The sequence below is a fragment of the Colius striatus genome, chromosome 2, assembly GCF_028858725.1.
Source record: "Colius striatus isolate bColStr4 chromosome 2, bColStr4.1.hap1, whole genome shotgun sequence".
Lineage (NCBI taxonomy): Eukaryota > Metazoa > Chordata > Aves > Coliiformes > Coliidae > Colius > Colius striatus.
Window position 1 is genome coordinate 62,230,265 of NC_084760.1, and position 24,860 is coordinate 62,255,124.

The 24,860-nt window shown below is 38.3% G+C and overlaps 1 protein-coding gene across 2 annotated transcripts in view; it reads right to left on the minus strand.

The window, feature by feature from the left end:
• MAP3K5 (mitogen-activated protein kinase kinase kinase 5) overlaps positions 1-24,860 on the minus strand; it is a 107,598-nt gene that overhangs the window by 80,721 nt on the left and 2,017 nt on the right. Inside the window, exon 1 of one of the 2 annotated variants that reach the window (XM_061990754.1) lies at positions 11,719-11,823. The exons of the other annotated variant lie outside the window; for it this stretch is intronic. The gene's annotated coding sequence lies outside the window, so the exon portion shown is untranslated. Of the gene's footprint in view, positions 1-11,718; positions 11,824-24,860 lie in introns of those variants that run through there. 2 annotated transcript variants of the gene reach the window in all.

Sequence of the window (24,860 nt, forward strand, 5' to 3'; positions counted from 1 at the left end):
ATGTAAAATCTCTACTAACTGACCTTTCTTAAAAAATGGCAAGAAAAAAAAAGATTTTGCACAATAACATGATCAAGAAGGGCAAGTCTGCTAGTGGATATAACGTCCTTTGCTCTTGGCTATTAGCAACACCTTTAGTTATCAAGAGAGCAATAAATAAAATAGTGGTCAAAGTTTGTCTCTTAGTCATTGTTTAAAATATAACAAGGCAAAGAAGAATGTTAAAACAAACACTCTACCACACACATATACTCTACTTTTTGACAATATCTGCTTAATACAGTGCAGCGAGGAAACATAATGAATATAAACAGAGCAGCTATAAAACTAATGTTTATATTTGCTTATATCTGTGGACTAATTGGTATTAAGCACATGGCCACTGCCTTATATCCATTGTTTCAGAATTAATCAGGGCAAAAGGGAAGCTGGTAATGGCAACTTCTGAGACAGACCAGTATTTAAGAGGGTTTTTTCCCTTCTGGGTTAAAAGACATAGTAAAACACCCTTCTGACAGAGATATAGAAAGTAAAGGGCTTGTGACAAAATTTATTTCAGTGCCAGTATTAACACTAATAATGATTTTCATACTGCAATAGCAGCTCTCCATTCAGCATTAGCAGAATACTTTTGACAAGCTACAAGGACATTTACCATTGGCTAAGCTTTCAGAAACAAGTAAACATTGGTATCTACTTCAACTTCTTCATGGTTATCTATGCTTGGCACAGATATTCTCTTTACCCAAAGACTGTCTGCACAGGTAGGAAATGTCAGTACACCGCGACAGTATTTCTCGTTCAACTGTGGAAACGATTGCATCACTGACTCATCAGCATCATTGGAATTAGATATTTCCTGTCAAGAGTGTCTCATACATCTCCAAGACCAGAAACAATTAATGAAAACCACTGGGGTGAGAACACCTAAACACTGAGGAATGGCTGACCTCCCAGGAAACCCATCCAGCCAAGCCAGTCTGTTGGGAGAGGCTACCACTAAAAGAACTTTATAAAGATACTTGAGGTATGGAGAACTAAAAGCAGATAATGACCAGAGCGGTAAGTATGCCATACACCAGTGGAAAAGAACAGTATAAGCTCCAATTGATGTGCAAAGTATTCTCAAATGCACTAAGACAGAGACATGCAATGGACATCTGGCGTGGGCTCCTCTCTCCCAATGGACTCCCAGGGCTTGCCAGGAATTTGCTCCAATGTGGGCTTCCCACAGAGTTACAGCCTCTGTCAGGCATCCACCCGCTCTGGTGTGGGGTCCTCCGCAGGCTGCAAGTGGGTCTCTGCTCACCAGTGGCCTCCATGGACTGCAGGGGCACAGATGTCTCACCATGGTCTTCACCATAGTTCACTGGGGAATCTCTCTTCCAGTGCCTGGGCACCTGCTCACCCTCTTTCATCACTGATCTTGGTGTCTGAAGAGATGTTGTTTTCACATTCTCACTCCCTGTTGCTGCTACTGTTTAGCAACCGTGCAGCAGTTTCTCCCTCTTCTCAAGTACGTTAATCACAGAGGTGTTACCTCAGTCACTAATGGGCCAGGCCTGGGTCAGCTACGGGGTCCATCTTAGAATTGACTGGCATGAGCCTTGTCAGCTACAGGGGAAGCTTCTGGCAGATCTTTGTTCAAAGAAGCCACCCCTGTAGCCTCTTCACTGCCAAAGCCTGGCCCAGACAAAACAACTACACAGGTGTCCCTTTCTGGATGTTGCATAGCACAAAGGAATAATTAGAGCACCTAACACAAAAAGCAACAGGTTATCTTTAAATACAACAGTACCATGTTGACTTCACACTGGTATTAAGCCCACTGCTCTCTAAATAGCTGAACTGAGATGAACTTCCCTTGAATTTCGAAGTGGACTTCTACACCTATATTCATAATCAAAAGGTATGATTCCACTTCAGATAAACTCTTTGAACAATTATCTGTTATTGTTAGGGATGGTCTTGATACTCCTCCACATGTTTTTATCTATCAAGTGTGGTTAATACCCAGTGAGACAACTGAGTAAGTCTATTTACTGGCTTGGAGGGGTGAGGCGAGTGTGCAGGATCAGTTGCATGATCTCACTTTCCACCTACACAATCACTCATCCTATACAAAGAAGACACTAGATACCAACATATCTGCAAGGATGCAACAGAACATCTTCCTATTTTTGCTTAAAATTGAGAGTGACGTTGGACATGAGTAAGGAAATTTTATCCTCCATACGGTAGACATGGATGCAGCATCCACTTGTTCAAGAACCTCAGATACAATCACAGGAGGAAGAGTTCCTTGAGATACAATAGGAAAAAAAAATTAAATATCTCCCAATCCATCTCATTGCAGATTAAAAAAAAATCATGCATCCATAGCCATACTGACAGATTCTGTACATCTCAATTCAGATCTTTGGGAACCTGCTCAGTAACAAAAATGAAGTAGTTAACCACTTAAAAAGCAACCTTCCCTCTTTTTATTGATAGTTCCTGTTTTCTTGATAAAGAAGGTAAGAATGAAGGAAGAACTGCTTAAGCTGAAGGATGGCAGTGTAGTACAACAGCAAATAGAAGCTGCCCCTGTATAAATTTAAACCAGAAATCACAAGAAAGTTCATAACCCACAAGTCCCAACATCCTGGAGCACCTCCCAAGTGTTTAACTTGTCAGTGGTGTTTCCTCTATCATGGAGCATCACAAAACTTGCACTCTCTCCTGCAACACACTGACATGGTTCTCAGAAAAACCTGTGTGAACTGATTCCTGCACACTTTTGTAGCTAACAGGCTCATATTGCTCTCACAAAAGCAAGTGCAAGACTTCACCAAGCAGACAAGGAAAAGAACCAACTGATTGAGGGTTTTTTCTACAACAACAGTGTTCTAGACCAAAGGCCTCTGAGTGAAACCCTGGCCTTGTTGACTGCACTATGCTTTAAGAATGTGAACCTCTTGCTTCTGTCATTCAGGACTGTGAGAGCAAAGCAGAGGGTACTTAATGAAATAAAAATAGTGGAAGCTGACAACTAACTGGTAACACAAAGAAAGTTTATGCAGGTGTTAGAAATGGACACACACACACAAGTAGATGACAACTACAGAAAGGGAGGTGTAAATCACAGCAAACTACATGGCAAAATCTAAACTGTATCAATGATCTGCAGACAACTAGAGCAATATTTTCTGATTTCTGATGAAGAAGAAAAGAAGAAAGCTTGAGATAAAAATCCACTGTCTTGGCTCAAGGCAAAGGACTGTGATGTTATCATATGATTTCAACCCCCAACAACTGAAAAAAAAAAAACCCAACACCCCACTCTCAGCTTGATGCATGTAGGAGTAACTCAGGATTAGGCAAGAATAAAAGATGACAAGCAAACAAAGAGACAATTATTTAAAAATAACTTCAATACATTTAGGCTCAATGCATCTGTATCAATCCCAGTGAAATAGGCTTCTCAGTGCCAAGAACATCCAATATCAAATACTATCTCAACTCCAAACTTTGCATCAGAATAAATACTCAAAGCTCAAGGAGTTAATAATAAGGCTCAGTTGAAGGCTTGTGAACATTGTGGGGCCAGTAAGCATTAGGACCTGTAGTAAATGTTAATATATTTTTAAACAATCTACAATCACAGAGCAGAAAAAGTCAGGGAAAGCATGGCAAACTGTAACAACTCAGTATTTCTATATTTAGAAGTTTTGTCCTGAGGATCTATATCATTGCAAATTTTTTTTTCTTCCCAAATGAAGACCAAGCACTCCTTTGGTCTAGATAAGATCCTAGGAAGAAAAAACACCAAACAAGTAAGACATGTGATGCTATCTGCAGGATTATTTATGTTTTCAAGCTATGTCTTTAAGACACAAGATGAATGAGTGTTTATTTATTCTCTGAAGAAGTGCCCAAGACCACCCAAGAACAAAGCACTTGTGGGACCATCAGTGTGCCAACAGAGGAGCTCAGAGAATAAAATCCTACAAAAAGGCAAGGCCTCAGAAGTGACAGAAAACTTTCCTAAAGGAACTGCAAAGAGTTTGCTACAGCTCTAGAGGTGCAGAGTTCATTAAAACCAAAGCAGAGAACAATGCACCTTGAGGACAGGATGAGTGGGAAGAAACTTATAAAAACTTTTCATTTCTGTTTATTCTGTTATGTTTATTTCTGTCTTAAAGTACTTCTTAGCTGGAGAAAACTTCAGGTCACTAATTTTTATTCTAATAAAATCTGATTGTTTTCATTTATAACATGGTCATATGTTTGGCTTCTTTGAGTAGCTCACTGTGACAAGAATGTTCAGGCAAATCCACCTCCAAGCTTCAAAAGCCAACTCTTGAGTTTCATCACAGCAGCTAGAGGGATCAGATAAAAGCTTTGTTTAAGCTCAGTACCTCTAACAGAAGCTCGCAGTCCTCGTTGCAGAGATTCTAAGAACGGGGCAAAGGAAAACTGACTTGTGTCAGTCAGCAACCTAGAGACATTTTCAGAAAACTCTTGAGCTACCTAGAAAGCTGAATAGTAACACCTAAATTAGTACTTAATATTGTGTGAATAATTAGAACTGCTTGTCTTCATGTATGTTACTTGGCATTCACTGCCACTGTCCTTCACCTTCCCATTCGCCTGGTACCATAAGACTTTCTGCAACTCTTTACAGTCAACTCTTCATAGTTTTTACTATCCTGCACAACAACAAACATTGTCACCATGCTGTTTCCCCATCAGGAAGTTTCTAGATCAGCCATTTATCCTTTTAAGAGCCCAATTCAAAAAGAAAGCACAGAGAAATCTTCTCACCTACTGGCAACCTTGCTTAATAGTACATGATCTTGCATTCCATTCCATTAAGAACCCATTTGTCTCAAGGGATGTCATCTCCACTCATTTTATCTCTTTTAAAGAGTCTTTGGTAAGATATCCTGTCAAAAACCTTTTGACATACCAATATAGTGTCTTAAATGAATCATCCTTAAGTACAGACTCACAAAAAGTGTGATTTCCTTCTGCAAAAAAAGTCATGTCAACTCTTCCCTACTGCCAGATTTTATCCATGTATCTGTGCAATTTGTTCTTCCTTTACATTTTCATCCCATTTATCGTATCAATGTTAGATTATCATCTCCCTTTCCTATACTGTCAACATCAACCAAAATCAGAAGCCATGCACCATAATTAATAGCTCCACTTGTTCCAGTCAGACCTCCTTGAAGACTTTTGAGTCATCATCACATAGCTCCTGAGTTGTTGCTGCTCATTTTATCAGCTTATTTTAAAATATCTTCTCCTGGCAATTTAAATCTGAGACAGGCCCCTAGCTTTATCCTTTTAAAGAAAGTCTTTCTTAAGATCACAGCAGAAAAGCTGCATCTTTGTCAGTTACTTCTTTTCCATCTTGACTACATGAGATTCCTACCTTGCTCCCTGCTAGTGAAATATTCAAGAAGGCTCATTTCTGTCATCTATCTTCAGAATGTATTGCTCAAATTCTTTTGGAAACTGTCTTAGTAAAGCTTACACTAAAAATCAAAAAACTCAAAAAACCACAAACTATGACAAAATAAAATGTTTCTTCATGTGGATTAAAAAAAAAAAAATCTCTTATCAAAGAGCATCATTCTATTCACTCATCCTCTTGGCAATGCCACCTTCTGTGGGTTACTTTAAAATTTCTTTTAATAAGTAGCATGCATTTAGTGAAAGCAATTTTAAGATGCCTTCATGCTATCTGAAAGCTTTTCCTCTTTTTAGTTACTCCTTTCATTTTCTTATTAAGAAGTTTGCTCATTTTCACACAGGTTCGAGTAAAGACGTAGTCTGCACCAAGCCAAACCAAAAGGCTAAGACAGACTGAGGCAGAGTATGTAGATCTTTCTTCAAAGGCCAGAATCATGGTCATTAAGCTGTTGAAAAAAACTCCAGAATTGTTTCTAATCTGAAGATGTAGAATTATTTCTTAAAACATTATTTTCACATCATGGAAGTTAACATTTCCCAATCTGGTTAAACCAAAAATGGTTTAAACGCAGACAATTAATGAGTAGTGAACACAGACTGAGAAATAAATACTCAGTATTTCAAGAATATGATGAACAGCAGCTGGGATGCCTGCACAAAATGGGGATGTTCCCAGGCTTCTGGAAATTTGGAAGCAAGAGTATTCTAAGAGACGTAAACAAACACATTTGTTAAATATTTTCTTGACCAATGAAAACATTTCTAAGAAGAAGTTATCTCTCAAAATAATACAATATCTGAGAATTTCTGGCACAAAGTCCCATCATAACCGAAGAGGTCAAAATATATCAGCCATCCCTGGCTGTCACTACAGAAATCTCTACACTGTAGCATTTTCATTGCTTTGTCCAGTGTTTTCTCAGCAACAGAAGGACACTGAGAACACCAAATGCCAAAGGGCTCAGGAGTCTCACGTGCCATGTTTTATAACATATATAACTCCTCAATGCGTGAAAAAATCATTGTCAAGAAGAAGAGCAATTAAATTTCCCTGTTTCTGAACAGTAAAAGAACGGTAAGACTAAATAAAAATGTACTTTAAAAGATAGAACAACTTTGTAGTTGGTTTTTTTTTTTTTTTTAAACATCTCTTAAAATACATTTGCTTTCAAAAGTAAAAGATATTTAGAAGAGATTTTTGGAGAAAAATAGCCATGTGGCAACTGTGTCCACACAGAGTTTAGAGAAGGTTCAAGTCCACTTGCTACTGGAAATTTCCAAGAGCAGATTGGATTCCTCAGAGCAGGAACATCAATATTGGATCCATTCCTGGAGTTCAAAATGGGACAGTCCTACCTTCTTCTGTGATTTGCATCATCCTTTTTGTAGGATGATGCCACACTATTCTTATTTAGCAAAAAAACCCATACTATACTTCTGTTTCTGACTTCATATGATTAGGATACTAACTTTCTCAGTTTTCTTCACATTTAAAATTCATTCCTAACAACTTAATTATGCTTAAATCAAATGAAACAGGAATGCTTTTATGCCAATATCTACACCACAGGTACTCCAAACAGTCTGTATATACAGGTCTGATTTAGTACATTTTGGTTGTATAGTGGAGGAGCATTCATCAAACAGAAATTAATATTTACAATAAAGAAGCAGACAATAAATACCTCCAGCAGCTTGAGATCTTGTTTTCTCCATTCTTTACATGAAAATGCTTGTATCTATATCAGATGGATGAAAATAGGTAGAGAACCCTCTTTTTAAGTTTATGTGAAATGAAAAGACAAATTGGAAAATTTGCTCTGGCTATGCTCAATCACGGTGCAATTTGTTTCAGCACAGAAAGGAAGTTGCACAAGAATAAAACAAGATATCCTATAGAAAGTGCTCACAGAATCATCTCTGATGTAATTTGTGCAAAAGCACTGAAAGGGTTGCGTAATGCTCAGTCACTCGCATCCCCCATCCCAATCCAAAGAAATTCATAGAGGCAGCTTCTACAAAACCTTCCTCATGTGTCCGAGTTACAAATAGTTACACTCTAAGAGATACAATAAAGCATATTACCTTCAGAACTACTATGTATTAACACAACTTTCTTCCAATTAAGACAAAGGGAGCTACTGAATTGTAAAGGCTTTAAGTTACTGATAAGAACTTTCAAAAACAACCTCCTTCCCTCTTGTCAGAAAATTGTCCAGGGCAAAATATCCAGAGATTTATTGCCATTCAAAAAGCCATGATTAGCTTATATCCTTTACTAACAACAGCTGCATCACCACAGGTCCTTTTTCACTGCTCATCTACAACGTATCTACAGGGACCACTTCAACCATAAAGAGGAAAATGTTGTCAGAAACTGGACAGTATGTGATAAAGCATACCTAGGGATATCCCTTCCAATATAGAGCCTAGTCTCTAAGAGGAAACTAAGCTGAGCTTCATTTCATCAGAACCCAGACTATCTCAAGAACCTGTGAGGTCTCACAACATGGACCCTACTCCACCTCCTTCTGGTTCTGTTCTACAGGTCTTGCTTCCAGATTGCTGGAATTCATGCTTCAAAAAAACATGGGTTTAAACACTGAATTCCCTGGCTTCACTCTGAAAGTGACTCTCAAATTAAAGCTGCAGAGCTACTACCACAGAAAAGCATCCTGACAGGAGAACTACTAGTGCTCCACTGTGATAAAGGAGGTCATCCAGGTGGCTGTGCAATAGTGCATGGAAAATAGTACATCCCAAAGTTAGTCTGGCACTACAGTTATGAACAGTCTTCCTAACCAGACTGATGCCAGACCCTAATCCAGTGTAAACCAGTGTGATCCTGTGAATCAGCTAATATTAGCTGACAATTTACCCCCAACTTGCATTAAATAGGTGAGTCTTGTTCATCATCAATCAGCATCTACTTCTGCAAAACATTTACAATTTAGTTTGTCTAGCAAATTAGTTAGAAAATTCACATCCTTTGCCAAGGAACTGCAGCAGTTTGGTCTTAAGAGTAGAAGCATTAAGTCAGATAAAAGTCCATCTAGTCCAGTATCTCATCTCTGCCAAAAGCTGTTATCAGGGAAAAGAAACAGAGCAACTACAGAGACACCTAGTACACCCTTCAAGCTTCTGGAAACTGAATACTTTGAAGAGTTCTTGACTCATTCCATGTGTCTACCATGTAGAAAGTTCTCAGCACACCCATCCTTTGTACATTTTAGTTGAACAGTCATCAAAAGGACTATGCCTTTGTATAGAAAAGTGCTTCCTTTAGCTTCTTCTGAAGTTGCTTGCAGATAAGAAGACCAGAAATTAAGAATGATCAATTGCTCCTTAATCATTCTTTCCTTCCCATTCCTCATTTTAAATTGTGTCACTTTTCCCTTTGTTTTCCTTTTGATGAAACCATATCTATTCAGTCTCAATCTGCATGGAAAAAATTCTGATGGAAACAATGCTTCTGATAGTCCTTTTTTCCCCTCCCTTGGCTGTATTTTCCACCAAGTTACGAATCTGTTTTTTGGAAGGAGATGAGTGGAAATACAGGCAATAAAGACATGACACCTCACAGATTTATCCAGCGAGTGATTTTTCTAGTTTCTTTTTCCTCTATTTCTTTCCTAGTACCTCCTAAGATTTTTATTTATTTATTACTTCCATGAGGTTTTCAAAAATTTATTCACAATAGCTCTAAGCTCTGTTAGGCATCCTAATACATCAGAAAATAAGCATGCCCAGCAGCATTTAGTCCTTTTGTGTCTCTGGCTATTCATGTGCTTTTCATTTTGAAAAAGCACTGAAAGTGCTTTTAACAACTACATTGACCAATATTTCTCTAAATAAATCCATATAAACAGTTTATCACCCGTTTCTTATCTCAGGGGTTTCCAGGTAGCAAAGCATATTCTTTCCCTACAGGCAGAACAATAAATTCACCATCTCTAGCATGTTATTATGATTTATTGTCTGTGTACAATGCCCTAAATATTCATTGTTTACATTTGAAAGGATACCTATATTTTCCTACTCATCTGCATCTTAAAAAACCTAATTATGTCCCTAATTATGTACTGAAAACCAGAAAGATACGCCAGTCTCTGTTCCCATACCTTATCCATTTCCAATTCTTCCTTTTAAAAGAAGATAAAACATTAAAATTAAGAAGAAACCACCACAGAATCACGGAATGGTAGGGTTTGGAAGAGACCTTTAGGGATCATCTAGTCCAAGCCCCCTGCAGAAGCAGATTCACCTAGATCGGGTCGCATAGGAACATGTCCAGGTGGGTCTTGAAGACCTCCAAGGAAGGAGACTCCACAACCCCTCTGGGCAGCCTGTTCCACTGCTCCCTCACCCTCACAGTGAAATAGCTTTTTCTTATGTTTAAATGGAACTTTTTGTGTTCCAGTTTCATCCCATTACCCCTTGTCCTGTTGCTAGCTACTATAGAAAAAAGGGATGTCCTAACCTCCTGACACCTACCATTTAGACACCACCATCACTTTCTTTCACCAACAAAAGCAAGCTACGGAATTACAGTTGTTTTATCCACTGCACACTACTACTAAGGCTTTACAAATCAAAGATGATTTGAAAGTAGGTGGGAATACTACTCCCAGGGTCTGCTCAGACCTTATTAATCTGTAAGCCATAAGCAGAAGATTTGCATGCAGCCCTCCTTCCAACTTAGTGTGGAAAAATCTGAATCCTTTGTACGACCTGCAGCACAAAGCCACACAAACCAATTTACTTCAGTCAACATGGGGAAAGTGCAGAGTAAACATCACAGACCTGATTAAACTTAATTTGATAGATCCCCTAGGCTCTGTAAAAAATACTGCATAAAAGTATCTACTTCACACAAAAAAACCCTCAAGTTTAAAGTTGAGATTGCAGTTTGTTTTGTTTTTAATTTTTGAATATTCCAAACTGCCATCAGAACCTTACACATGTCACTAACGTGGCACTATTGTGTAGTTCTACCATAACAATTCATAGAATATCTAGCTGGAATCAGAGTCTGGCTTTGTAAAGCATCCCACAGCATGGACTTGGGTAATCTTGCTCTGCAACAGAAAAGCCTTAAAGTCTTTTAAAAATGTAAAGGGCCTTGTTAGAAGCTAACAAGGATGAGGAGTTTATCTCCAGTAGAATGAAGCAAAGTTGCAGCCTTGTATACAGTTGCAGATGTACAAGTTTTATTACAATGCAAGTATTATTGCAAGCTACAAGGAAGTTTGGAATGGCTGCCCTCATCTCTCAACTGTTCTCAAGAAAAGTAATTACAAAAGTTGTGAACAAAATAAACCAAAACGTTTATAATAATAGAATCGGAGCGGCAGGGCTTGGAAGGGACCTTTAGAGATCATCTAGTCCAGTCCTCCTGCAGACGCAGGTCCATCTACATCAGGTCACACAGGAACGTGTCCAAGTGGGTTTTAAAGACCTCCAGAGAAGAAGACTCCACACTCTCCCTGGGCAGCCTTGTCTCTGGGCTCCTGCACCATCATAGGAAAATAGTTGTTCCTTATGTTTAAATGGAAATTTTTGTGTTCCAGCTTCTTTCCGTTGTCCCTTGTCCTGTCACTAGATACAACAGGAAGAAGGGATGCCCCAGCCTCCTGACATCCACTATTCTTCTTATCTAGACTAAATACCCGAGTTCCCACAGCCTTTCCGTGTAAGTAAACTAGCCCCCATATAGGAAAAAATGGAAAACCCAAAGTTTTGAGAACATTAGGCTTACAAAATTTAAATTCAATCTGAAGATAAAAATAATGTTTTTTCCTGCAAGTTGCTGATCCAGCTTCTTGACTTACAGTGCATCACCACTGTACGTTCGGAACTGCTGGCAGAGCAGCTTGCTTAGAATTAGAACTTCTTTAAGCTCAGACACCAATTCATTCAGGCTGCTTTATTAATATTTAGTTACATAGATCAAGTTTGAAATTAATTTCCAAATTTGAGATGTGACTCTGCTTCAGCCAATCTGAGCACAGATCCACAGATCACATAGCTACCCCTCACACTTAAAGCATGCCAAGGTAAGAGTGAGAGTATCAGTAAGGGAGGAGGCGATCCATGTCTTTTTGAGGAGGACAAAACTTCACACTAGTTGTTCTACCAAAATAACTGTGTGTGTGCACACAAAGTCACTTTATACTTAAGTTTCTGGATTTTAACACTCAAGTTTCCTACAAAGCAACTATTAATTTGCAAACCAATAAAGAAAATACTACATACCTAAAATTACTACTGCTCACACCACCACACCATCTGCCACTGAGACAGCACCAACTGCCCAGCCTTACAAGTAACTGCATTATTGCATCTTACAACAGAAAACGGATATGACTCATATGAGTAAAATTCTTAACGCTTGACATTCTGAAGTCTGCTAATTGCTGCAAAACCAGATAAAACAGGTCTGATAAGCAGGACTACATTTGACTTAGTCAATGGTAACTCCAAGTGGGCTGGAGAGCTATGACTTCATTCTCATGCCATTCAGTTTTACAGCAAAAAGAGTATCCTTGGACTTACTATTGCTTGACACTCTCTACATAGCTACAGGAATGCTCAAACTTTATTTCTAAAGGCAAAAAAACCTTTGATTCCAGTACCAAAACCTGCTTTTGTTTTGCTACAGTAATTTAGAATTACTGCAGTAGAATCTAATGTCCAGTCACTGTGTAAGAGTTTTTAAACCTTTCTGTGGATTTGACGTTAAGAAATGTAGATGTTCCTGTCTTAACAGACAGTCATATTTAAATCACCAATGATCACAGTAGGAGTAAATATCATCTAGTAAGCAGCTCACGAACTCAAGAAATCAGAGTTCTTCCCTCAGCTCTAACTACAGTCTGATGCCAAACCAGCAAGTCACTGTATCCTTCTGGTTTCACTATCCCTAAAATGATGATGCTATTTGTTCCCTCTTTATAAAGTGTATTAGAATCTACAGATGAATTCCGTAAATAGATATATCACTGACAAATGGGTACAATCAGCCTCATAGCTGATAGAAGCAACTTCAAGATAAAACACCTGGAGCACTGTGTTGCATTTGATTCTGGTATATTTATGTGTAGACATTCACCAAGCCAGCAAAGTGCCCAACTCCATGTTTAGAAGAAAGTTATTCTTCCAGTAGCAGTTTCTGAAAAAAAAAAAATAGCACCAATGACTAGAAATGAGATGATACATTTTAAGCATCTTGCTCAGCATCATATTTTTTAGTAAGAACATGGATCGATATTAGGAACACAGGCAAACATTTTTACTTACAAAACAGACTACAAACTAATCTATGACCTAAGTTTCTTGAACCACAACAGATGGGAAAAAACCTGCACTTGCTAGCCCACAACTGAAACAAGAAAATTATACAAGAAGCTTATGAATTAATAAATTCCAACTGGCTAAATCAGTGGCCCAAGAAACAATTTGATGACTGGCATAGGTTAGTAGAGTCAAAATGGTAGGAAAGACCATTTGCATATATAACAGGTGATTTATTTAGTCTTATGTTTCTATTCCTTTTGTATCCTATGTACAGGTAAAAATGGTTTCATTTCAAATAACTTACAGAATTCAATCAGTATTCCAAGTGGCCTGGTACCAATTAACTAAAATAACTCAGTATGCAAAAATCTAACTGCAAGATTCAACATAGACTTCAAACACTGTTCAAGCTGAAGTGATGAAATGGTAAGATAACCATCATTTATACTAAAAATAGAATTCTTTTTTTCCTACAACAATTACTGATGTGAATAGGAAAGCTACACAGATGCAAGCCTTTGAATACTTGCCATTGAAACAGATATGCAGCTTTATACAAACTAAATTGACACAGCTGGCAAGAAATACATCTCTGTTGGCATTTGTACAGTATTAACACTTGATCAGCTGCTTCTTCAACTTTTAAAGAGGATAAAGAGAATTATTTTGGATTAAGAAACATTTGAGACAGTACAAAAACAGTGACAACAGCCACCACCTACTCACACGTTGATTTTGTGCACAGTAACCACTCTTTCACTTTGAGGAATACTAAGATTTGCCAAAAAATACCTGGATACAAAGACATGCCGGAAAAATGCAGAACAGATACATTATGATGAAACTAATCACTGAAAAATACTGTTTATTTTATGAAAACAGAAACTGAGAGGTGTTCTCTCAGTTATGCCTTACACTTGGACTTGCACTAAAATGGAAATTAAAATTTTTATATCATATTCAGTCATGACTTTTTACATGTACATGCAAAGGCACTGGAAAAGATGCACAAACACTGTACTTGCAATCCAGTTCTATAAGATGTTTTTTGGAAAGATTGCTTTTAAACAGACAGCACATATTAGCAGACTATTTGCTTCAGGACTATTGAGCCTAAGACTGGCAATAGCTACCCACTGCCCTTCATTCAGTTTAAGGGCTCCAAGAAAGACTGTAAATTCAGAGGCTAGGATAGCTGCTGGAATTCTGCATTCACAGATGCAATATCTTTAACCCATCTTCCTGAGTAGATACAGTGCTGCAACTCTGCACATCCTCAGCTGTCAGTGCAGACTTCAAAACTCTTCAAAGCAGCACATTTGTTACATATTAAGTAGGAAACCAGTAAAGCAATGCTAAGTGATTAAACATGCCCCAAGTACCACTTAGACATGAAGACCAAGTGGCCTGGAATGGCTTACATCCATCTTCAATTCTCCTAGCCTCAGATTGCTGCCTTCAGGGTGGCCACTGGGAATGCCGCTAAGATTGTACTAGCTGGCCCAGGCCAAAAACATGACAGAAGTGTTAAGAACCTAACAGCACAGGCAAGTGAACTCTGGTATCTATGAATGCTCTAATTTACTAGCACAGATGAAGTCACAAATTTGAATTTGAGTGGCAGAATCTTTGAACTGTCAGCTGACGAGATGTCCTGAAGTATTTGTTCCAGTGCAAAGTAAAATCCAAACATTGTTTTCAAACCTTCTCATAAACAAAAACTTCCTGAAAACTATCAGGCTGCCTGCACAAACAGCTGGCACAGCCAATATGAAATACAGTCCTTAGCCACTCTTACCGGAAGAGGAAAGGATATGAGGCAACCCACAATGAGACAGGATCATGATAAACATGAAACCACACCTTTAGGCAATTTCAGCTCAGTCCAGCTTTTGGTCTGTCCTCTGGAATGCATGCTCAGCTCAGAGAACTTACTCAACTGAAAGCTTATCAGGAAAAAAAAAAAAAAGAGGAGTGTGTTAGCAATCAGGTCAGCTCCCTCACCTACCTCATCACATAACTCTCTGTTATGTGATAACTCTCATAACACTAAAAGCAGCACCAAGGAGAAATGTGTTAGTCCAGTTTTTCATCCACTTAAACTGCCATGGGACTGCACCCCAAAGAGATACAATATAATCAACACTTCCAGTAGTCCTACTTAATTGACAGTGTACATAAAAATGGGTTTCATGATCTCACTCTACTTAGCACTGCAGCTAGAGGGAGGCAGCAGTATACTCTTGGCAGAAAGCTTATTTTCCTCTCTGATATTGATACATGTATTGCAGGAACTGTCACCTTATTTGTATTTATTTATTGGTATTCATGTCAACTAGGCCTTTTAGTATCAGAAGTATGTGACAGCAAAAAGGTAGGAGCTCTAAAGGTAGGAGCTCTAAATCAATAGTTTCAATTCATAATGGATAAGAAATAAATAATTTCTTATAAATGGAATTAAATCCGTAAGACAGACACTTGTCAGTTCGCAATCCAGCACAGCATAAACTGAAATCTACTAAGGCTTGGGAAGTCAGATGAAGCTACTATTAAAAGTACTTGAACAGAGAAGAACAGAGATAAAATATCAGGTTGTCAACACACCGATCACTCAAAGCAGACACTTTTGGGACACTGTAGAAAACAGACCAAAATGCTAACAGTTAAGCAACAAAAGGAACTGGAAGTTTTCCAGTTACACACCCATTTGGCAGGGTTTGTTACAGAAGCTCTTAGTCCATTTTCCAAGGGCTTTTACTTCATTTTGGCCTTCTTACAGAAGCTGGAAAAGGGATATCATGGGTTCTGCTAACAGAATTACTGGCAAGTATCCTTATTGTCTTGCTTCTTTTGCAGAACACTTGTGCATACTTTTAACACTTTCTCCATTTTACTTAAAATTGTGAAATACACTCCAGTGTGTCAATGTATTTAAACCAAATTAAAAATCATTTCACATTTAATGATCTCCACAAACTTCTGTGGTTGTTAAGCCTCACAGAAATATGTGCATCTGAGTAAAGCTTCAATACAAGCTCTTTGACTGGTAGCTAAATCCAGCCCATGAGACCCTTGAAAATTCATCTACAAACAGAGTAAGAGTTCTGTCCCAGGCTGATATATGCTAGCAAAAAGCTGCTAGCACAGGCTGTGTTGTGCAGTCTCGACCCTGGACAGTGCTGCTGGTATAGGGTCCAGTCTGGGGGAAAAAGCTAGTCCAGAACCCAGCATACACCACCTGTTCCCAGCTCTAGGCCAGAGGGTTTCCTCCCTCACGCTGAAAGGTTGAGGAAATACTTTCTCTCCAGCTACAGACCAAGACTCAGCAACGCCATGTGTGAAGTTCAGGCTTTGCCACCCAAGATGGTCTTCTAAGACTGTACTAAGTCACAGTACTCTTGTGCTGCCCTTGGTCTGTGAGAGCAAAAGAGAAGAATGAACAGTCCTCTGCCCACTCTGATCTAGGGGCAGGAAAGAACATAATCCCTCGAGAACAGACCAGAAGCAGGCAGTGCTGGAAGATCCCAGTACTTCCTCAAAGACAACAGCATTGCTCTCATAAGCTTGCTGTCATGACAAGAGTAATGCCTTTTCTCTCCTCCTCCCTTTAGATCTGCAGCACTAAGGAACATGCTCTCTCTCTCTCTCTCCAGCAGCACCCTTTCAAAAACAAAAATTCTGCTTTGTACAGTAGTGCTATAACTGTTGAGGATATATTGGAAGTGCCACTTTTTTCCCCAGTTTGCCCTGCAATCTCTCCTAAACTTCATATATGCTACATTCAATATGCAGAGAGTTCTTACTCCTAGTTAATAAATCAAGAAAATTTCTAAGTTCAATGACAATCCTAAAAAAACCATAAAAAGGAATAATAAACTCCATAAGAAATCAAATTAAACCAGAAGTACCAACGTTTTGAGTTACACAATCTCAAAATAAAAAGTAAATCTTTAAGAAGCTCTGTTCCCCTCCAAAATAACATAGTCATAAAAAGTTGGGGAAAATGGAATTGCAAGTTTCACTGTCTTGAAATGTAAATAATATACAAATATTGAACAAATTAAACAGGGAAGTTTATGTCCTGAAATAAGTTTCATCATCATAAGCAAATAGTTTCTGCAACAGTTTGTCTGTGTGATTGCAAAGTCACTGAAAACCCTGCTCTGCAGAAAACAAAAAGTGAAACTGACCTCGAGGAAACAGAGAGCATAAATAAACAGGATTTCAGTTTATTTACATAGGTAAAATCCACTTGTTTTCTACTGAAATTGATGGTGACAGGGTCACTGAGCCTTTTGCAAGTGCACTTGACCTAGAAATGGCGATGATGTTTGAAATTGACCAAATTCTGCTCCCAAGGAGACTTGGAAGAATTCCCAGTTCTTCACACCAACTGCCTGGCAAAAACTTCTAATTTCCACCTGCGATCTGGAAGACAGGGTTACATTCAGCAGGCAAAACAGCTTCTACCCTCTCCTGAGATGCAAGGCATCACGTCCACCCATAGCACAAGCTATAAGGGCCAAGTGAAGACAGGATGTAGATCACAAACAGAAACCTGGCTTTCACCAGCCTGACACATTATTGCCAGCACATGGAAGCAGAATCAGCGGTCAGAATACATACATTCAGATTAAAGTCAACCTGTTTTCATATGGATCACTTGTAAGGTTCCTGAAGGAAGGCTGAGAGATCTTACTGAAATACTTCATTGAAAGGCAGTAATACACTAATAAAACACAAAATTATAGCATACAACTAGCACATTTCCCCCTCAGAGACATTTTTCTAGAGGGGGAAAAAACCAGTACTGACATGGTTTTAAAAGCACATGTAGCTGTAGAAAAAAAAAAATCATATTGAAGGTGGAGCATTGGAAATAGGAGCTTTTAATCTCAAGGGTGTGCCTCTATGGTGGAGTTAAATGAAGTACTTGGCTACTGTGTCAACATAACTAGATAAACTTATTCCAAGCAGGAGAAGCCCCACTTCATAAACATAAATGAATTCCTAAAGCAGGTACAAGTGTTCTTTTCCTCTTGGTACTATCACTGAGTCTTCATTGTTCACACCCAGGGCTTTCCATGCTACAGGCAGATGACTGACTGACTTGGGCACTCTTGCACATTGCAGAACACGTTTTTGTTGGAAGCACGTAAGTATGTAGGAAGGTGCTGGAGGACTTTCAAGTCTTGATAATTATTTAACCTGCATCTTCACACTTTACAGACTGCAAGCTTTAGTCTATAGTCTCTAGTAAGCCAGAAGTACAGTACTGAAAGCAGCATTATACCTGTTTCAGACAGGTATTGTGTAAAAGGGAAGAAGACCAGATAAAACCCTCTGCAAGAGCTTTGGAAAACTCTCCTGTGAAGACATTACTGAAAAGCTGTCTTCACATCTGAAAGCACCAGCTGCTTACTCACCCAGAGTACACTCTCTGCAAGAGCTATCCACTGATGCAAGCAAGTCCCAGAGTAACTCATTTACTTTATTACAGTAACGGGAAAATGCAGAGACAAAATTTTTACAAGGGTATCTTGTTTCTAAATCAAAACTTAAATTTCTTATGGGATTTGAAAGAGTGCTGATTCCCACTGACTTCAAATGAGTCAATCTGTGGGAAATCTTTAAGCCCCATGCTGCATTTAAAATCATCCCAAAAGTTATGAATAAAGGTGGACGCTGCTCAGAAGAGAATTCAACTCTGGCACATTGCTGCTAATAGTTAATCAGCAGCTCTTCATAGCTGAAAGACAAATTGTATCTGCTCCAGCCAAGGAATAAACTTGGTCTCACAAGGGAAAAAAAAAAAAGTAACATACACTAAGAAGAAGCAGTTTGTGCTTATGTGTCAACCCCAGCCTGAGGTTCATTTTCTCTTGGAATAAAAACAGTTACAAACTCCTTACAGAAATCTACCCATCAGCGATTACCAGAAAATTCCCCAATTGTCAAAACAGATTCTGCTGTCACCTGTCAAACTGCTGCACAAAATGACTACACTGACTGCCTTATAATGTCTAGCTCATTTTATCTCATTGTACTTCTGAGTGTGTCTGCATCGTTGAACACAACTTGCAGGTTACCCACACATGCAAATAAAGCAGCTCCAAACAGCAACGGTTCCAGAGCATTGGGGAAAATGGAACATGTTACAAATGACCAGCACCACAGAGTACGCTTAAAACTCAGCTTTTCTCTACTGAGAGACAAAAGAAAATTAATTGTCATAAAAACCTAAACTTTTACTTTCTTAATTTTATTAAAGACTACAGCAGACCAAAAAAAAAAAAAAAAAGCTGAAGACTGGTATTAAATAATGTATTAAGGCCTTTTCTAATTTTCATTTTATCCTTCAGGCTTTAACACAACTTGTTTCATTCTGTTGTCACTCATTACATTTATAGCTTTTTGTATTGTACTTTTTTACTTTGGAAAGCAACTAAAAAGAGAAGTCAAATTCTTATCATGGCTGTCGCAAATTCAGGAGTCATTTCTGTATGACACATCATGTTCAGAGGTACAGAAATGCAGAAAAATCAGCCACAAGCTTTCTTCTGCATTACTCTCAAAAAGCATTTATTTAGCTCTTTTCATCCTTTTCTTCATCAGGGAACATATTTTCATGATGTCCACTCATATGGATGCCCAGCAATGAGTTTTACATCTTTACTGTTTTTAAGAGACCGTAATAATTTCATGACCTCCATTTCTCCTGACACTTCAAATACCACGCTACACATAGTATTTGAAAACTAGCCTTAACTCCCTGATCCACTTAACAGAAAAGGTAATATTTCAAAAGCCTGTAACTTCTAATAATCTAACAAAAGCCTGAATGTGGTCTGTCTATCCAAGTATCTCACTGATATCACTAGGAGCTACAGTAAATAAGCATTGCAAGAATATATCCTAAATATTATTTACATGATAGAAATGGATAGAAGCTTACACTGGCAACAGGGTGTCTTTGTTCAGCGCATCTATGCCTAATGCTCTACAAGCCTCTCGTCTGGGAGAGGAGCTTGAAGATGCTTGCTGCACAGCAGAACTACAAATTGTTGACAGAGCAGTAACTAACTTTGACAAAGAACTGAGGTCTCACAGTCCACATGCATGGAAAACACATATAGAGTGGATGTATCTGCTGTGCTTCTCCAGCTTCACATAGAAACTGATGGAATATTAGTCTTCCAGTGACCTATTGACAAGTAGCCTGATGGAAGCTATGTCTATAGTACCAATATTGCAATCTGTTTTAAAATTTACAGCTGGTGCAGCAATGGAAGTATTTGTGACTGTGTTGTTTCAAATCCCACAATTTCTTCACAAATTCAGATGTTCTCCACTAGAACTAACTAGGAACACACAAAATACATTTTGTATTGGGATTTTAATTTATTTTCCCAGACTCAGCATTATAGTTTTTGTTTTAGACATAGATCAAATTCAGGTGCTTCAGAATGAAGCGTTCGTTTCTGTTGAAGATATGACAAGCATTTGCTTTAGGTTTCTAATGCTGCCTTCTAATAGAGTCCATAAGCAATATCTAGAGTCAAAAGGAAGTTTATAACCTGCCCCATTTAAAAGTTACCATATACACTACGCATTCAGATACAGAGATTCTAAACTCATAATACCTCACATCTCTGACATTATCTATCTTGAGTGTATGACTATAATCAGGAATTCCATTCTGCACACCATCTGCATTATTAAATTGCTTGGCATTTCTTGCTCCAACTCATTACTTGAAATATAGTGCCACTGAAATGCAAAGCTCTTTCAACAGGACTTCACTGACAGTGGGACTAAACTTTTTTTTTTTTTAAGTAGTTGACCTTGACTCCAATATTGGAGAATAAAGCATCAGGACAATTTCTTCTGCTATGTTAACAAGATCTATTATTTAGAACGGGGATTCTCCAGTCATGATGCTATAGAAACAGGAGTGGTGATTCAGCAGCACCTAGGGGCATAAAGGGGGATGGGGAGGTGGGGGTTGTCAAAAAAGTAAAGTGATGGATGCAAGCATGTGCTGTATTTCAAGTGTTTGACAAAAGTCTGAGTGAACAGTACAATGGAAGAGGTGGTAAAAAAACACTTAATCCTTCTGAGACGTAACATGGAATTGAGAAAAAGCTTTCAGCTTTTCTCTCTATGGCAGTCGGGTTTTGGCTTTACAAACAGCTAATATGGTAGGAGGCATGCCGTGTTTTACCATGGAAAACATTTATCCCAATCGGTAGAATCAAGAACATGAGTTTTAAACTCAAGAGCAGGGATATTGTTTTTAAGAGGAGACTCTGAATTAGTGTATCAGTCACAGAACTTTGAGGAAATTTCTATAAAAGCATAAATAACTTTTTTTTAAAAAAAAAGCAACACGGAATTCAGCATATTTAGAGGAAAACAGAGAGAAACTGCAAGAATGAAGTTGAGCCCTGGTAGTGCTTTACTTCATTTCTGTGTGCCTGTAAATGTTTATTAATGTCCAATCCACAAATGTTCTGTAAAGTCTGCAGAAACAATATGGGTGTAGAACATCTTCCCAGCAAAGTTTACTTTCACACAAGTGGCTGTACTGGCTCTCTGAAGATTCCGTCATTTTACATGCCAAGATTCTCCTCAAGCACGTTGCACAATATGTTTCTAAGCCCAGTAAGCTGACGCTGACGATTTCTATTCCAAGCCTGCAAGAATTCTAAAAGCAACAATACTGAACTCCAGAAACAAAGCTAAGACACTAAATTTATGTTATTATCTTATTCCATGAGTTCTATTTTAGTCATTCATTGCTGTTCTGAGGAATTGTCTCAACAGTCCCACACAACAGTATTAGTGCAAAATATTATCATAAGGGCTATTGAGTCATGAAATCTGAGCTAAGAAGCTGAAGAAAATTAAATTCCCCAATAAAAGACAACATTGAAGTTACACGGTGATATTTCTATGACTAGTGCATCAGTCAAGCTGTTTAGCTTGAGAACCATCCTGAAACATGCAACTATACAGATCCTCCTTAGCCACCAACTGCATAATCTTTATGTTCCATCAGTCCATCTGAGATTGTACACAAAAGTAAAAATGCTTGATACTGTGCTTCTGACAAATTACCATTCTTCAAAAAAGATAATATTATTTCTTCACAAGGTGAAGATGTTCTGAAGTTTAATCTTGCAAGGTGGACAAGCAGGAGGAACATACACCTGAAAATATTAAACAAAGGAGCTCTCTCTCCATGAAAGCCCACCAAAAGTTTCTCCAAAAGAGGGTGTAAGGTAAGGTACTCAAGAAAAAGACAAGTTTCCTGTAAGGGTTCTCTATAGCTCCTTATGGTGTATCTCCCCCAAAGCTTTCACTTTTACAGTACTGTACCATGCAGAGCATTCCAAAAAGCTCTCATTATCCTGGTTTGGACACTTGTCTTGCTAGTCAACTGAACAGTCATTCCCAACAAAACCCGCCCTTTAAAATCAATACAGTTTAAATACCAAATTAGAGGTCAAATGAGACATTTCTTTAATCGACAAAAACCTGTCTATTGACTATTTTCTGAAGAAATAGTCTTGATTTAGAGTACTCTCTCCCATGAAGAACTGACACAGATTACCAGTTCATGCTGGTTTTCACTTTTTAAAATTACTTTAACCTTTTTTTTTTCTCTAAAACACTCTGTTCTACTAACCTTTGAGGCATTTGTGTAACACAAAACGACCATGTGAAGATCTGCACAGAAAGCAAATCATCCCAATTTCAATTGTCTAAGAAAAAAAAAAAGTAACACTTCCCCAAGCCAAACAAAGTACTCTAAGCTCATTTATGGCTCAATTTTCAAATGGAACTGAGTAATTAAAGAGTTATCATCAGGATCTGTAAATATGGTCATTATCATGTAGAGAATATACAGTTTAGTTACAAATATTAATGGTTATAGTAACTTTTAGAACCCCCGACTACCCACTGCACTGCAGAAAAACTGCACTGATATATTTTGGCAAGTGTCTAATTGTCTGCCTCTCAAAACACTCCTGAACTGCTTAGAAATTTAGCTGAATTGAAGAGACCTGCAATTCACCTGCAGCAGAAAAATACCCCAACATTCCAAGTATCCTCCAAGCTGTTGAGGCAGCTGAATCAAACCCAGATACACCAAGTACCTGACTAGATTTTCCTCTCCTCACTTTACTAAGTGGAAGAAAATGAGTTAAATGGTGAAATCTATTTGTCAGACACTTTTCCTGCAGTTTCTAGGGCTAATTTGATACTTGCTTCTCAAGAAGCTATTTTTTTTTTACTGAAATCAAGTAGAAATTAAACCACAGAACCAGACACGCTACAATAGGCTCATTCTTTGTATTTACTCCTTGAATGGTTCCATTATACATAGCTGGGACCTACTCACTAATCATATGCACTGCTAATTATGTCTCAGCATGTAAGGACCATCAGTTGACTGAAGTTGGCAGAAGATTATTAGTAGGCTAATCTACATTTAGAGCGGATGATGAGTATTTACATTTGAGATTAGATTTTATTTAATACTCCTTGAAGTTCTCTTTGAAGCAGCAAAAGGCGTGAAGTTAATCTACAACAGAGATCACCAACAGTTCAGACTGTTATACAAAGCAGAACCAAGATATTAAAAAAGGAAGGCTTGATGATGGACAGATAAGTCAAACCATATTTCTTCCCTCTCCTCTGAAACTACAGTTGATTTATATGCATTACAAGAGTCAAGAGGTTTGTTTCACTTCAAACACAATCATAAGCTTAATTTTCCAAATCTTCATTAAATCACTCTTTACTCTTGTAACTTTGTTGAGTCCAGTAGGACTTGATACTTTGAATAAAAACAATTAACTATTACTGAATTTGAAAGTATTTTTATTGCTAAATTCTTTATTCAGTCCTGCTATACTATTTTCATGCACTATGAGTATTTTTTTAAAACTACTGTAGCATGTAGATGTTCAGCAATGGTACTAACATCATCTTTGATCACTGAAAGCACATAGAAAGAGAACAAGAAGAGGAATGGAGATGGGAGTTTAGGTCACCTACAAATGCTCCAACCCACCACTCTGTTAAAGCAGCAATTGTTACACCCCCCCATGACTGCCTTGGTTTTGTTTGGTACACTGCTCCCCATTTGTATTCTCCTGCTAACACAGCTTCCACTCTTTAATGTTGATCTGTTCCTAACCTGAGCTTAAAGCTTCTGGAGAACAACCAGATCTTAAATATATAGAAAGTCTATAAAGTGCAACAGAAATAAACAAGTAAAAAAACCTCACAGATTTTTCCAGACCTCAATTCAGCCTTAAAACCAGCAGAACATCACAGTTTTGGGATTACAGCCGGTTTATGACTCCCCAGCTCAGAAAGTACAGAGTATATGCAGGACAGACAGAAACTTCTGTGCCCTGCTCTCTTCAGTTCAGCAGCTGGATGTGATGAACTCTCCTAGTTCTTCACATATTTATGGACTTTAATACTAAGCAGAATGGCAAAGTATTTTTCCTATTTCGCAACACTTTGATTAAAATCCTCCAGCCAAAAAGCATTGAAGGAAAAAGCACTGTTTTCACATTTACAGTTTGCTCAAAAGCCATTGAAATAAGCAAGTTACGTTACATAAGTGTACAGTTATGTAGCATTATATGCCAGACGCCTACTGCCAGAATTAAAAGGGGCCCACTTCAAGTAAAATCTCCCATTACAAGAGGAGCGTCCGTGAAATACCGTGACCCCACCTCTCACACAGCTCAGAGTCTAAAAATTAATCAAACTAAAAGGCACAAAAACGTCACAGATAATTCAACTCCAGGAGTTTCAACAGCTTCCACAACACAACCAAAAGTTACTCTCAAGTTTCACCTGCCCTGGAATGAAGAGGTGTTAGGGTGCTTGAAACTTCAACTTGCTCTTAACTGTATGTGGAGAGTATAGGATCTATAATGAAGCCCTATGGCCTTATTATTTACATCTGTGAGGGCAGCTCCTTTGCCCTCTGAGCATGTTACCTCTAACACAGCTCAAGAGGCACAAGGAACAAGTTGTGACTGCACGCCTCACCATTGCCCATCTCACAGAAT